The sequence below is a fragment of the Xyrauchen texanus genome, chromosome 2 (assembly GCF_025860055.1).
Source record: "Xyrauchen texanus isolate HMW12.3.18 chromosome 2, RBS_HiC_50CHRs, whole genome shotgun sequence".
Taxonomy (NCBI): Eukaryota; Metazoa; Chordata; class Actinopteri; order Cypriniformes; family Catostomidae; genus Xyrauchen; species Xyrauchen texanus.
The window spans coordinates 56,585,108-56,600,682 of NC_068277.1; the positions used below are offsets into that span (position 1 = coordinate 56,585,108).

A 15,575-nucleotide genomic window follows, 5' to 3' on the forward strand; every position below is an offset into this window, starting at 1 on the left:
ATGGAAACTTTCAATAGTGTTCCGCTTAGGTCCAATATCATATTAAAAGAGCATGAACGAGCATAATAGGGCCTCTTTAAGCTCAAAATGAATTCCTACATTGCATGTCCGCGTTCTCTCTATATATAAAGCTTTTTTGCTGTATTCAAGTCAACAATTCATGAATGTGTTCTGCCTTTTAGGTTGCTGGTTCCAAAATGATCTGGAAGTGTAATTTGTGCGCAGCTTCTTTCACCTCCAGAATTAACCGCTGTTAATGCTGGAAAAAGAAGTAGAAGTAATTCTGAAAATGAACCTTCACATTCCAACATTAAAAGACCCAAGCGAGCAGAAGTAAACTTCCTACCCAACTTTCCCCAAGGAAAGGATCCTTCAAGCCTTGAGCAGTTGAGGCAGACAATTGTTGAAGTCAAGAAGACTGAGAAGGACCTGCCCCTTATTAGAAAGTTGGTGGAGACCACGTTTCCCCTATGCCAACAGACCATAGTAATGTTCTGCCCACCAGTGAACGAGCTCATGGACCTCTGGCCTGCTCTCAAAATAGAGTCCGAGGTAATATGGATCAGCTCTCTCTTTTTAAAGTGAATATTGTGATACTCATTTGGACACTATTTTCTGCTTTATAAATGTGTGCTAGATTCTTCAAATTGAACTGTTTTTTTAAGTGTTGTTGATGTATTCTCCTCCTGCTGTTATTTCAATATAGTTTTATGCATAGTTCCAGCGGATTACGAATCAGAACCTGCCCAGACCATTTAATGCTGAGCTTGACCTCCATCTCCCTCGACTGATGACCTTATTCAGAGAGAAGATATCAAAAATTGGGAAGACAGCAGATGCTCGGCTGAAATTTTAAAAATCCACGATGAACAGGTAAATAGATTATTACACATTTCATAGGTTGAACCAGTGGAACATTGAACAGGTTCAATGATTCAAATGAGCTTTGTGAATTTTGCAATTAGTCCACTTTGTGTTTGCCATTTGTCTGATTGCATTAAAGATGTGAACAGGTTATTTGTGGACATATGTTCTGATTGGACTGTTTAAAATTTAAAAGCAGCTTTGTTTAGTAAACTTTTGAGTATATACAGTTCTGTTTTTATCTGAATAGGAAATCCATGACATCCAAACCAAGTGCAATACCGTTCTTCATGCCCTTCCTGTGTATCTGCACGAGGACGTTTCTGGATTTTTCAGAACCTGCATAGTGAGTCTCCTTAAGTCACTAACAGATTCTACTGTGTATTATGAAAACGGTTCATCAAAATACTAACATGTTTTAGGACTTGCATTTCTTCAGTCTACCCATACAGTTTTCGTGTATGGTCTGTTTTCTTTCTCCTCACTACAAATGTTCAGTAAAATATTTTCTTGTAAATGTCCTTTAGCTTGGTTTCATCTTTCTCACACCACTTACATTCTCTGGTAATTTGGCTGATTCATGTGTGCAGAACATGGATCTTATGTTTTTCACCTCTCACAATGAGACCCAGTCTCCCTTGTAAAAGAGGTATTGGATTTCAATGGGTCTTGGTTAAAGAAAGATAAATTATGTCATTTGTTCTGTTCCATGTGTTAGTTTGTGATTAGTATCTCTTTTTCATTCATTCAGACCGAGTCTGATGAGCCAGAGCTTGATGGTGTTGCAGTGGGCCTCCTTACTGTCATCAGTGACCATGACACAAGTCCAGTTCACTACCACCCTGTGAGAATCTCTGTCGTCATTGAAAGTGATGCCGTGGTCATCCTCCTCAGACTTGCAGATGCCTTCCTGGTAATCTTTGGACTGATCTATGCACTAATCCTCAGCTATCCCAAAGCACTGACCAACACTTTTGAATTCACTCAAAATATTTAACTTGGTCTAGAAAGTGGTAAACTGTCACCCAGGTTGCAGACCCTCAAGAATGACTTGATGATGTAGAAACTCATCTAAGAAAGCTGCAGGGTAAAGCATTATAAAAGGCTAGTTTAAAGTTATCTCCTTTTGTCTAAATAATGCCTCAAAAAGTTACTGCACTACTTTGCAGGTGTTCAGCCAATAGGCCCAAACTACACAATATGCCTTTGTTCTCATTAATATAATGCAAAAGTAACGCTAATGTTTTGTATGTTTTAATGTTTTTTTCAACCATTGTGGTCTGTGCAAGATGACCCACATTTCACTGTGCATTTGATACTGGTTAATGTAAAACATTTACATTTTAGAATTTTAAGTAAAAAACTGTTGCCTTACTCAGGAATTAGCCAGGAAGCCAAAAGCACACAGTGTTTTTTATTTTATAGCTGAAAAGAAACATTATTTCATTTTGGTATTATTTATTATTGTTTTTGATTACTCTGATTATTTTCCTGACTATCTGATTAGTTGTATGGTCAATATCAGAAATTTGTGATAAATATCTATTTCCTAGGGCCTTAAATGACCAGGAACACATTTGGAACATTTGAGTTTTTCTTCTTAAAAATCTCTCAAATTTATGAATAAAATTAGTTTGCAAATAATCAGTTAATCTACTTCTTACAGCTCTGCAATTTAAGTAAAATAATTTTTTTGTTCTGTTTATTTTAATTTATAAATGTTTATTATTTATTTTTCTATTTCATTTTAACATTGCAGTGTGCTAAAAGGGAGCGGGCAAGAAAATACTGTTCAATAGCAGACGTTCATGACTTTTAAATATGTTTAGTTAGTTAAACTCAATGTAATTGAGGCAATCAATTGCCTCAAAAATTTTAAGCTTTGAGTCACATGTTTTTAAGTAAACAAACCTCAACATATTTGACTAATGTGTACTTAAAACAATGACAACACAAACTAATAAACACTGAGTTCGGTTAACATAAAATGGTGTGGTTGTGTACTTATTTTTTAAAGTTCTGTGAACTTATTCCAGTGGTTTTAAAACTCGAAACTTTAAGTCATATTAACTGCAAATATTTGAGTTGAGCTAAATGAGCACTTTTAATTTAACTGTTATCAAAAGATACAAGTAGCAAGTCATCCAACCTTTTAAGTTCTGGAGAATTCTGACTTTTAAGTTAATCAACTTAAAAAAAATTAGGAAATCGATTGCCTAAATTTTTTTGAGTTCTGGTAACTTATTCCGGTTTACAGTGTACAGTACACATTGTCATATAATTATAAAGTAATTAATTTGTTGACTAGATGCTGCATTAGTAGTGAACAGCAGTATTTTTGCAGACAAGATTGAGAGGACGCTAACATTAAAGCTAGCTGTTAGAACAATGTGACAAAAAAACACGCAAATCCTACCCAAATGTTAAAATGTCATGATTGTTAACATCTATTTGCATTAGTTTATATCCACCTGGTGATGTTTATGCATTCATTGGCCAGCTAAGTTGCATATTTAAAGCTAGTGAGGTGAGAAAGCAAATTAACATCTTCATGCAGTCGAGAGAAACGTGTAAACAAACATATCTGAAAAGTAATTAAACAAAAGTAAATATCTCGATAATTGTGTTTTTGCTCAGAAACGCATCTGATTTCAATTAAAAAAAAAAATTGTATCCTCACTGTAATATGATGACTTCAGATCGATCACATTCTTACACAATAAAGGCTAGACACAGTGCAACAAATACAGTTTAACAGAAAGCAGGTGTCTCAATATGTTTTCAAGTTTTTTTTAATTAGACACAGCAATAAAAAAAAATAAAAAAATCAGCTTACTTTAAAAATTGTATATTATAGTTCATATATATTAATATTTATTTAATAACTTTTTTTTTTTAAAAGTACAATATTTTTTCATGGTTCAGTCAGTACTGTTTATTTTTTAAATAAAGTTCAGCACAATTTTGCTTAATGTATTTTTTCATTCAGTATCAATTTGAAAAACTATTGGTTGAGTAATCAGTTATTGGCAGGTACTGCCAAAATTAGTTATCGTATTGGTAAAATCCACTATCGTTCGACCTCTATTGGCAACCAACTGGTAATTGTTTAGATTTCACTTACCAGTGATTGTATAGTATAGTACTCTGCAGTGAGATCCTTTCACTGCATGTTAAAAGTTGTTCCGTGTAATGTGTGAATGTCCAAAGACGAGATCCATGTGACCCCTCTGTTATTGAATAATTTATCTTTCTATTATATACAGTCAGTTGTTAATCAAAAACAACAAATATAAAACATTTCATTCTAATCACACGAAGGACAGATGAGATAAAGCCATTGGAGTTTCTCTCATTAACATCTGCTTATTTACAGTCACTATTTAGAGAAATGTCGTCTTTCTTAAAAACTTAGTACTTATTTTTAACACATGTTCAACAAATCAATCGCAATATATAGATCTGTTCAGCTTGCAGTCCAGAAACCCAAAAGAGAATTCATCATGGGTTCCCTAGGGATTTTCATAATGGGGTTTTTGAACTTATGAGACAAATAAGGTCTGTGGTAAACAATACTTGAGGATACATGTACGTTTTGTTCTACAACCAATTATACTCAAACGTGAAAAAATTCTAATGTGAATTTTTAAGTTGTATTGAATCACATACTTATATATATTTTTTTTAACACAACGGCATCAAAATAACATTTGAAGCATGACTGTGTGTAATTTATGTTGTACAACAAAAAGTCCACATATCTTCATGTAATGTTTACCACAGACCTTATTCACCATGGGTTGCCTCTGGATTTCCCTAAGGGGTTTTTGAACCTATGAGAGAAAAAAGTCTTCTTGGTTTGCCTACAAATTGACATCACAGCTGAACAGCTCTATCATCATATTTATTAATTGAATACAGTGATTTGTTCATTTTTAAAAGCTAAAATGTGACCAAAATGATAAACTAATAAAATACAATTATTCAAATTATTATTTTCATAGTGTACCTGGCTAGAAGTTCCCCTGTATAATTAACAGCATTAGCTGAGAGAGATTTTCTTTCATCTGCAAGCAAAAGGGTCATTATACTGAAATACACCCAAATTAATCTATATCAAATAGGAAACAAAAGCTTGTGAATCGGAATCAAATCTGGAAATCTGTATCAATACTCAGCCCTACTGTGCAATTTATTTTTAATTTTTTAATTATTAACTCCAATATTGTGTTTTTGGATTGTGCTGTGAGAACCTGAACTTTATTTGATCAAGATAATCGTGAAAATTTAAATTTATCAGTAATGGTCTGTTGAAAAATAAATATTTAGATTTTCCTTCTATTAAAACTCTTATTATAAATGGTATAATTCAAATTAATTAATAATGTATATAATAATTTAATATTTAAAACATGGAATCTGAGAAAAAATATTTATGAATTCCCTCCATGGACCAAAATCTCACTTATCTATATACACCAGTTCTTATTAGACTAAAAGTGTTGATTCATGGTTCAGACTGTGGTGCGATCAAACATTGACGGCCACTGAAGTGAAATAAACAGAACATTACAGAGGATCTGAGAGTGCATAGAGTGCAGAGCATGAAAGGCCCATTCATGTATGTGTAGAATAATGGCCTGTCCATAAAGATGACCTTGTCGTTTGTAGGGCCATCTGTGCATGCAGAACTCAGACTTAAAAAAATAAATAAATAGCAAAGGCAGGATTTTGAGGGATCTCATTAATTCAGAAAAACAGAACAAAATATTTTTTTTAATGAAAAATTATCTCATAATTCTGAGATAATTAACTTGTTAATTCAGAAAAACAGAGCAAAAACTTTTTTTTCCATGAAAAATTATCTCGTAATTCTGAGATAATTAAGTCGTTAATTCAGAAAAACAGAGCAAAAACTTTTTTCCATGAAAAATTATCTCGTAATTCTGAGATAATTAACTCGTTAATTCAGAAAAACAGAGTAGATTTTTTTTCTCAAGTGAATGCAATACGCTTCCGTAGACACCTTCTCAAGGTGTGAACTACAATGTTTCAGGACATTCTGATGTTGCCTTCCAAAATAAGAGCCCCCCCCAAAACTAGAATATTAGATGTTTTGTGTACACATTCAGAAAATCATAAAAATAAAAGTCCTAGCTTCCACAGACCAGTTTCCCCTCAGGTGGGGAGGACACCTTCTCAAGGTGTGAACTACAATGTTTCAGGACATTCTGATGTTGTCTTCCAAAATAAGAGCCCCCCCAAAACTAGAATATTAGATGTTTTGTGTACACATTCAGAAAATCATAAAAATAAAAGTCCTAGCTTCCACAGACCAATTTCACCTCAGGTGGAGAGGACACCTTCTCAAGGTGCCAACTACAATGTTTCAGGACATTCTGATGTTGTATTCCAAAATAAGATCCCCCCAAAACTCGAATATTAGATGTTTTGTTTACACATTCAGAAAATCATAAAAATAAAAGTCCTAGCTTCCACAGACCAATTTCACCTCAGGTGGGGAGGACACCTTCTCAAGGTGTGAACTACAATGTTTCAGGACATTCTGATGTTGTCTTCCAAAATAAGAGCCCCCCAAATCTTAAATATTAGATGTTTTGTTTAAACATTCAGGAAATCATAAAAATAAAAGTCCTAGCATCCACAGACCAATTTCACCTCAGGTGGGGAGGACACCTTCTCAAGGTTTTAACTACAATGTTTCAGGACATTCTGATGTTTTCTTCCAAAATAAGAGCCCCCCCAAAACTCATATATTACCTTTTTTGTCCATCGATTCAGAAAATCATAAAAATAAAAGTCCTAGCTTCCACAGACCAATTTCACCTCAGATGGGGAGGACACGACCTCAAGGTGTCAACTACAATGTTTCAGGACATTCTGATGTTGAATTCCAAAATAAGAGCCCCCCAAATCTTAAATATTAGATGTTTTGTTTACACATTCAGAAAATCATAAAAATTAAAGTCCTAGCTTCCACAGACCAATTTCACCTCAGGTGGGGAGGACACCTTCTCAAGGTGTGAACTACAATGTTTCAGGACATTCTGATGTTGTCTTCCAAAATAAGAGCCCCCAAAACTTGAATATTAAATTGTTCCCCTTCTGTCGCTCTCTCCACGTTGTGTCAGAGAAACGACACTAGGGGTCTCTCTTGAGTGCCGATATCCACCTCTGATCTATGCAAAAAAGGCCAATGAGAGTTGACAGTCAGTATTTGCATGTCCCGCCCCCGGACATACGGGTATTTAAGCAGCGCAAATACGGGAGTTCATTCAGGATTTTTCTGAGGAGCTGGAAATGGTCTGGCCACAACAGTGGCTCGGCTCAGCGACGTGGCGGGGGAGACACAACGTCTCGTTCCCTCCATCAGGGAACGGAGGTTACATACGTAACCTAGATGTTCCCCTTCTGTAGCACTCTCCACGTTGTGTCAGAGAAGCGACACTAGGGGTCCACTTATAAAGTGCCATGCGATGAGCCGTGTACATGAACTGCTGATACAGGAGCGAGCAGGTATTCTTACGTGCAGGACGACCAACTGTATCAGGCTGCACGTACCCTTCCCCAATGCCCCATTCAAGCAACAGACTCCTTAGCGTTACCCTGGAGGGGGGAACAAGGTGATGGCCGCCAACATGGGAACGGGCCAGCCTGGCTGGGCCTCTTTTCTCTCTATGTTTCTCGCATAGAGCAACTACGGCCGGGGCCCTTACACGGGTTGAGGGAAGGGGGTCTTAGCCCTTCTTTCAGGGCGGAGAAGACCCTGCGGAGGCCACACCTACCCGGCAGGGGAGGCAAAAAGTGGCAAATACATCAGATGGCCTAACTTAGGACCTATGTGGAAAAGTTGGTGCGGTGGTAGACCCAACCTCGTAGGGGGGGTAGCGAACAGCACGGCGACCGAGGCAGCTGTAACTGCCTAAGGGAGACACGGGGGTCTGCTCGTGAGGGGACAGTACCATGGCATTACACACAGGGGGAGTCCGAACAGGAGGCCTTACCTGTGGAGCACCTATACCAGTACAGGGTAACTTGAGGTACCCGCAGTGGCTTGGGTCGGCGAGTTCCTCCGCTGAACTGCGGACCCACGAGGGCTAGGGAGGAGTCAACCAGCGACCCGAAGATGGGATCTCCTGGGAATGAGGGAAAGGGCGCTAGGCGCAAGCGATTCACCCAGTCAGATCGTCAGCGTGCTACCGAGTTCTACAGGCTCAGACATGAGAAAACACGGGACGATACTGACTCAACTCGGAGATTGCAGAATCTTGAAAAAGTGTTAGGTGTTGCCCAGCCCACTGCTCTACAGATGTCTGCTAGGGCGGTGCCCCTGGCCAGTGCCCACGAGGACGCAACACCCCTGGTGGAGTGAGCTCGAACCCGCAAGGGGGGGGGGGCACGGCCTGGGTGTGATAAGCCAATGAAATGGCGTCGACAACCCAGTGGGCGAACCTCTGTTTGGAGACAGCGTTCCCTTTCCGCTGTCCCCCGAAGCAGACAAAGAGCTGCTCAGAGTGTCTAGTGCTCTGTGTGCAGTCCAGATAGATACGCAAAGCACATACTGGACACAGCAACGAAAGGGCTGGGTCTGCCTCCTCCTGGGGCAGCACTTGCAGGTTCACTACCTGATCCCTGAAGGGTGTGGTAGGAACCTTGGGCACATAGCCCGGTCGCGGTCTTAGGATCACGTAAGTGTCTGCCGGATCGAACTCCAGGCAAGTGTCGCTAACAGAGAACACTTGCAGGTCCCCAACCCTCTTGATGGAGGCGAGCGCGATCAGCAGGGCGGTCTTGAGAGAGAGAAGGCTCACTGGGGGAAATGCGTACTTGCGCAGCCCCGCGGGCCAGCTGTGCGCCAGAGCATCTGCCCCGAGGGGAGCCTCTGTCAGGGCATACCAGAGCGGGCAGTGGGAGGTTTCCTGGGAGGCAAACAGGTCTACCTGGGCCTTGCCGAACCTGTCCCAAATCAGCTGAACCGACTGGGGGTGGAGCCTCCACTCTCCGCCGGGCAAGCTCCGTCTTGACAGCGCGTCCGCTACCGCATTGAGGTTGCCGGGGATGTGAGTGGCGCACAGTGACTTGAGTCGCTGCTGGCTCCAAAGGAGGAGACGACGGGCGAGCTGTGACATGTGGAGGGAGCGTACTCCACCTTGGCGGTTTATGTAGGCTACCACCGTGGTGTTGTCTGTCCTGACTAGGATGTGCGTGCCCCGAATTAACGGGAGAAACCTCTTCAGGGCAAGAAAAACAGCCAGCAGCTCTAGGCAGTTGATGTGCCAGCGCAGCAGCCCTCGGTTCCACCGGCCCAGCGGCGCAGCCGCCGCGGAGGATGCCATATGCCCCAGGAGCTGTTGGAAATGTTTTAGAGTGACCACGGTGCCTGGCTTGAAGGAAGCGAGGAATTTCAGCACTGACTGAGCACGCTCGTTGGAGAGACGTGCTGTCATTGAGACTGAGTCTAACTCCAAACCGAGAAAAGAGATGCTCTGGACCGGGGTGAGCTTGCTCTTCTCCCAGTTGACCTGAAACCCAAACGGCTGAGGTGCTTGAGCACCTGGTCTCTGTGCGCGCATAGTAACTCTCGCGAGGGGGCCAGAATGAGCCAGTCGTCGAGGTAATTGAGTAAGCTCCTCGGAGCGGGGCAAGAGCCGCCTCTCCGACTTTCGTGAAGATGCGAGGGGACAGAGACAGGCCGAAGGGGAGGACTTTGTACTGATACGCCTGGCCGTCGAACGCGAACCACAGGAAGGGTCGATGTCGAGGGAGAATCGAGACGTGGAAGTACGCGTCCTTCAGGTCTACCACTGCGAACCAATTTAGATGCCGGACGCCAGATAGAATTTGTTTGGACAAGGTCCGATTGAAAACTTGCAGGTCCAAGATCGGTCGTAAGCTGCCGCCTTTCTTGGGTACAACGAAGTAAGAGCTGTAAGAGTAAGAGCTTCGTTTCGGTTGGAGGGACAGGCTCTATCGCGTCCTTGATTAAAAGGGAGGCGATTTCTTCACGCAGGGACTGAGCATGTTTGTCATGCACTGCGGAAAAATTAACGGCCACGAAGGGGGGCGGAGACCTGGCAAACTGAATTGCGTAACCTAGTCGAATGGTCCGGTGCAGCCAGCGCGACGGGTTGGGCAGTGAAAGCCACGCCTCTAAGCTCCGTGCTAGGGGCACCAAGGGGACGAGTATTTTCTATGTACCCGGCGGGGCTTCGCAGCGGTGCGGAACAGGTAACACGGCGTCAGGAAGCAACGTAGCGCCCGGTGGGGGGCGGGTTCGTGACTGAGGAGGAGGTCTGATGCTGGCGTCCTCTGGACTCGTCTGAACCGGCCGGCCGGGGGAACAGTCGTGGGGCTGAGGGCGGGGGCACCGCGTCCAGGGAGCCGGGACTGTTGAGGCCTGAACGCCGGGACTGTGCCGTGAGAACGGCATTTGCGGGCCACATGACCCAGAGACAAAGGAAATAGCTCTTTTATTGAGAATTTGGGGGCAAATGAAAAAACACAAGATTCTCCTCCCGGCCCTCCACCGGGGGACGGAGCGGTCTTACCACCTCCGGAGCTAACTTCTTGAACTCTGGGTACGTTGTCTCAGGAGCGCCTGGGAGCCTTCCGGGTCCTCGAGGGGGTCCGTGAGACAGGGGGCGTACGCTTCCCGTGGTTTGCTCGACGCTGGGGCTGAGAGCTGGGCCCGGGTTGAGGTGGAGCAGAAGGTCTTCTGGCCACGGGAGGACGCCCTCGGCGAGCAGACGGGGCATGGGCTGTGGCGGCAGACTTGCGGCGAGGCATGATGTGGGAAATGGCCTCCGTCTGCTTCTTCACCATGGAGAACTGCTGGGCGAAGTCCTCGACGGTGTCGCCGAAGAGGCCAAACTGGGAGACAGGGGCGTTGAGAAAGCGAGTCTTGTCAGCTTCACGCATCTCGACCAAGTTCAGCCATTGCTGGCGTTCCTAGACCACCAGCGTGGCCATCGCCTGCCCGAGCGCCTGCGCTGTGACCTTCATCATTTTATGAAAGAAAAGGACTCGTGAGAGTTTTTTATAATCTGCACTGTAGAAGCTCTCAGGGGCAAGAAATGCACAGCTGTGCAAACAGGTGAAAGCCGCTGTTGTGCGCCGTAGAATCCAACAGCATGCAGCAGAGGAATGACAGGAACTCGGTGTGTAACACGCAGCAATTGCAGACACGACCATCGGCTCCGAAGAAATTTTCTGAATGAACTCCCTTATTTGCGCTGCTTAAATACCCGTATGTCCGGGGACGGGACATGCAAATACTGACTGCCAACTCTCATTGGCCTTTTTTCATAGATCAGAGGTGGATATCGGCGCTCAAGAGAGACCCCTAGTGTCGCTTCTCTGACACAACGTGGAGAGAGCGACAGAAGGGGAACATCTAATATTCGAGTTTTGGGGGGCTCTTATTTTGGAAGACAACATCAGAATGTCCTGAAACATTGTAGTTGACACCTTGAGAAGGTGTCCTCTCCATCTGAGGTGAAATTGGTCTGTGGAAGCTACGACTTTTATTTTTATGATTTTCTGAATGTGTAAACAAAACATCTAATATTCGAGTTTGGGGGGCTCTTATTTTGGAATTCAACATCAGAATGTCCTGAAACATTGTAGTTCACACCTTGAGAAGGTGTCCTCCCCATCTGAGGTGAAATTGGTCTGTGGAAGCTAGGACTTTTATTTTTATGATTTTCTGAATGTGTAAACAAAACATCTAATATTTAAGTTTTGGGGGGCTCTTATTTTGGAATTCAACATCAGAATGTCCTGAAACATTGTAGTTGACACCTTGAGAAGGTGTCCTCCCCACCTGAGGTGAAATTGGTCTGTGGAAGCTAGGCCTTTTATTTTTATGACTTTCTGAATGTGTAAACAAAACATCTAATATTCGAGATTTGGGGGGGCTCTTATTTTGGAAGACAAAATCAGAATGTCCTGAAACATTGTAGTTCACACCTTGAGAAGGTGTCCTCCCCACCTGAGGTGAAATTGGTCTGTGGAAGCTAGGACTTTTATTTTTATGATTTTCTGAATCTATGGACAAAAAAGGTAATATATGAGTTTTGGGGGGGCTCTTATTTTGGAAGACAACATCAGAATGTCCTGAAACATTGTAGTTGGCACCATGAGAAGGTGTCCGCTCTATCTGAGGTGAAATTGGTCTGTGGAAGCTAGGACTTTTATTTTTATGATTTTCGAAGTGGCGGCTGGCTTGACCGCAGTGATGGACTGGGGGAAGAAGCTGTTACATAATAATTTTTCATGCTTTGTGTGCACATATTATATACATGAATATTCTGTATGTGGTTAGTGAATCGCGAAAGACCGGTTAGTTTCCATCTTTTTGCGGGCTATTAATGTATTCATATTAATATAAAACCGTATAACAAACGGTTATATGTCTTAAGTGAATGTAAACAAGTGGGACAAAAATGGGATATTCGTCTTGTAACGGCAACCTAATGTTATTGTTTTGACATGAATGTTGATGTGCCTTTAAGATGACGTCTCCAAAGGTGTATACTGTTGTTATGAGAGAGCGTGCACGCGAAGAGATGTTTGACTAGTAATGACTCTATGTGGTATTTTATCCCCAATAATATATTTAATAGGATTGGTGGCCTCTCGTTCTTATTGAGATGTAATTACTCTGTTGGGAAAATACCTATACAATTGGCTAAATTCCATCTACAGGCATTGTTAGCTTGGAATTTGGTTTACAACCACAACTTTTCTCCCCACAGAACGATTCTTTGGAATAATATGGACATTAAGATTAAAAACAGATCGATTTTTTTGGAAAAATGGTTTAACAAAGACATTATTTTTATTGCAGACCTCTTTGATTGCAAAGGTGACATTTTGGTATATGAGGAATTTATGAATATTTATCAATATCCTTTGCCATTTAAAAATTATCAATCTGTTGTAAAGGCGATACCAGAGAGCATAGTAGTTTTAATTAAATCGTCTAACTTATGGTGTTGGTCATAAACAACTCAGTTATTTTTGGGAGGAACGTTATTTTTAAGTACAGCCTGTAATAACAAATTTATCCATTATCCCATTCGCAGTTAGCAATTGCACCAAGAGGATTTTTTTTTTTTGGATGTCTTTTATTGACGACATTCAATGGAAGAAAGCGTGGTTGTTACCATATAAATATTGTATTTCAAATAAAATTAAAGAAGTGCACTTTAAAATTTTGCACAAAATATATCCATGTAATGCACACCTGGCGAAATTTTGTGATGTAAGCGATATGTGTACTTTTTGTAATAATGAAAGTGAAAGCCTTAACCATTTCTCTTGCAGTATATCTTCGAAGTTTTGGTGTAAATTGAGTAATTATTGTTTTTCTACAATTGATAAAAATGATATTTTTTGCATTAAAGATATTATCTGTTATTTTGAACACGAGAATAAAGCATTAGATTGTATTGTTAATTTTTTTATTCTTGTAGCTAAATTTTATTTGCACAAGCAGAGGTATCTTAAAAAGCTACCCAGGCTCACTGAGTTCTTAGTTGATGTGGAGTACTTGGTCAAATCTTTAAAATTGCTCACGAATAAGAAATGTTCTTCTTTTTTAAGGTATTATGAGAATAAGTTTGTATGAGCCGTGAACTAGGATAAATATTATATTATTTATTTTTTGTTTTTTTCTGTTTCTTTATTTATTTTTCTTATATTGTTATTGCCTTTTTGTATATGCAATTTATAAATGTACAAATGTAAATGTTTTGCCTTGACAATAAATAAAAATTTATAAATAAAAAATAAATTAAAAAAAGAGACAGCGTGCACGCACGGAGAGGAGAGTAGTATTGCTTGTGTGTAGAGAGAGAAGGCCGCTCTACCGCTGAGTGCTGTTACCATATGCTAATGCCCTCACCTCTAAACGCTACCTTTTATTTGAAGCGTTTAAAAGAGTATTACTTTCCCTGTTTATACTCGCGTATGAGAAGAGTGTGTTTGTGTCAACTATCTATAAACCCTTATGGGCAGGGGCGAAAATTTCATAAAAATGTTGGGGGGGACAATAACCATAACAATTCTCAAGAGCAATATTTGAAGGGGACACCAAGGATTTTTTGTTGTTGCCCCGTTTGCATTTGTATTATTTTATTTCTTAAACAATTATTTTAAGAATATATCATTATATTATTTACAATACACATATTTTAATGATATTTTAGGGGGGGACAACCCTCAACCCTTTGACTATTTTTCCTGATTCATTTGGGTATGCTCCAAAATCCTCTGGCAAGACGTTACAAATTGGCGCCCGAACATCTTGAAACTCACCGGTCATTTTATTTTTTTTTTACAAATTAACTCCCGAACGATTGGATTCATGACGGTCATCAAATTGGCGTTTAAACAACTGGATTCATACCGTGTTGTGCCTAATTCCGACTGTCCGGCTAAAGCCTATCCTAGCGTGCAGGCGACGCGCACAGTACCGCTGTGATTCAACTAGATGGCATTAAAATGTGGGAATTTCGTCTTCCCCCAAGCCATCCGGAAGTTCAGTTTGGATGATAAGTTATACATTTTCCAGTAGATGGCAGCACAGACTCTGACATTTAATTCAAATGATTTCAAATGTCATTGCCTTACGTCATTTTGATCCTTATGGAAACAGTGTTCCTACACAACAAGTTGTCAAATAAGTCTCACTTACAACGACTTTGTTGCTCAGAACTTATTTATTTAACAGAGCTCCACCGACACAGTCTCACTCTCTCTGTATTTGTCTTTTTAGCCCCCCTGTCCCGCCCTCTCTCTCTCTCTCGGGTATTCTATTCCCTGGATAGGTTGTCAATCAACATATATAATAACCTATTCTATATGACACCTCCCCCTTTAACTTTTCTAAAGAAACACATTGTTGTAACCATAATTCCTTTTCTAACTAGCACTTGACCATATTCATTTGAACTATAATGAACATTTTAAACATTCGACAGTTTCTCTTTTGTCAAACATTTAACCACGCACTCATTTAAGATGCATAACTCACCTACACTACACATACAACATGCATAGATTTCCAGTTTACTTTAACTATAAATTTAGTTTGACAGTTGGTTTTATTACTCTGCCGGACCTGGTCACAGTCACTCCTTGTGTCTCACTCGGTGTCTGCGACTCTGGCTGATCCGCGCTGCTGATGTGCAGTTTTTCAAGCTTCTGCGGGCTCTTCGCTGTCGTTTCGCAGTTGTTATCAGCATTTAGATATTCCGCGGGCACTTTCTGTAGATGTCTGCAGTTCCGCCTCATCTCTCCTTCCCCCTTCGGTGCCTGCACCACGAATGAGCGCGGTGCACTCACTTGCGTTTTGATCTGCACCGGACCTTTCCACGACTTTTCCCTGTCCTGTTTCATCAGCACCAGATCACCTGGCTTCAACTCGGGTAATTCACGCACTCCATGTCTCCGATTGAAGTAGAAGGCTTGTTGTGTTTTAGCCAAAGCGTCCCTTTCTCTCACCATCAGTCTATTTGGCCACTTTGGCTGCAGGTTTTTCTTCAACGTAGGCAGTGTAGTACGAATTTTCCTGCCTATCAACAATTCAGCAGGGCTTACCCCTGTAGATGAATGTGGTGTTGCGCGGTAACACATCAAAGCGAGGAGCGGGTCATCCTGTCTGAGGATGCGTTTGGCTATTTGGA

At 41.3% G+C, this 15,575-nt stretch overlaps 1 long non-coding RNA gene across 1 annotated transcript; it reads left to right on the plus strand.

Moving 5' to 3' along the window:
- The first annotated feature begins 397 nt into the window (after positions 1 to 397).
- On the plus strand, positions 398 to 2,735 carry LOC127652478 (uncharacterized). Its single transcript, XR_007971731.1, has 4 exons — positions 398 to 552; positions 707 to 873; positions 1,115 to 1,210; positions 1,616 to 2,735. It is a non-coding gene; the product is annotated as an uncharacterized LOC127652478 (long non-coding RNA).
- Positions 2,736 to 15,575: the final 12,840 nt, after the last annotated feature.